This window comes from Ceratina calcarata, unplaced genomic scaffold, assembly GCF_001652005.2.
Source record: "Ceratina calcarata isolate Rehan_Ccalc_2016 unplaced genomic scaffold, ASM165200v1 scaffold21348, whole genome shotgun sequence".
Taxonomy (NCBI): Eukaryota; Metazoa; Arthropoda; class Insecta; order Hymenoptera; family Apidae; genus Ceratina; species Ceratina calcarata.
Window position 1 is genome coordinate 1 of NW_017143058.1, and position 321 is coordinate 321.

Sequence of the window (321 nt, forward strand, 5' to 3'; positions counted from 1 at the left end):
TCCCAGTACTTGTCTGTTATTTTACATAAATACCTGGAATAGAAAAGAAAATTGTATCGTGAACCATGTAGTTCTTACCCTTTAGGTATATCAACAATTCATGCACGACTTATTTGATTAATTACGTTTCATTGGGACCAAATCATCTATCAAGTAAATATCCTTAATTTTAATTACTGACAACTCACCAACTTCTATGTATCAAGTTGAAGAATGATAGAAAAGTCCTGAGAATAATGAATCGCAAAAACGTAATGATAAAATGTAATCCTATATCAGGTCAGGTACTTTAAAAAATGTTGATAACGGTAACTATTGACA

At 30.5% G+C, this 321-nt stretch overlaps 1 long non-coding RNA gene across 1 annotated transcript; it reads right to left on the reverse strand.

Annotated features, from left to right (window-relative positions):
• Positions 1-315, reverse strand: LOC113463987 (uncharacterized). The gene is made up of 2 exons (XR_003388824.1): positions 189-315; positions 1-33 (listed from the first exon to the last, which is right to left on the reverse strand). It is a non-coding gene; the product is annotated as an uncharacterized LOC113463987 (long non-coding RNA).
• Between the last annotated feature and the right edge of the window lie 6 nt (positions 316-321).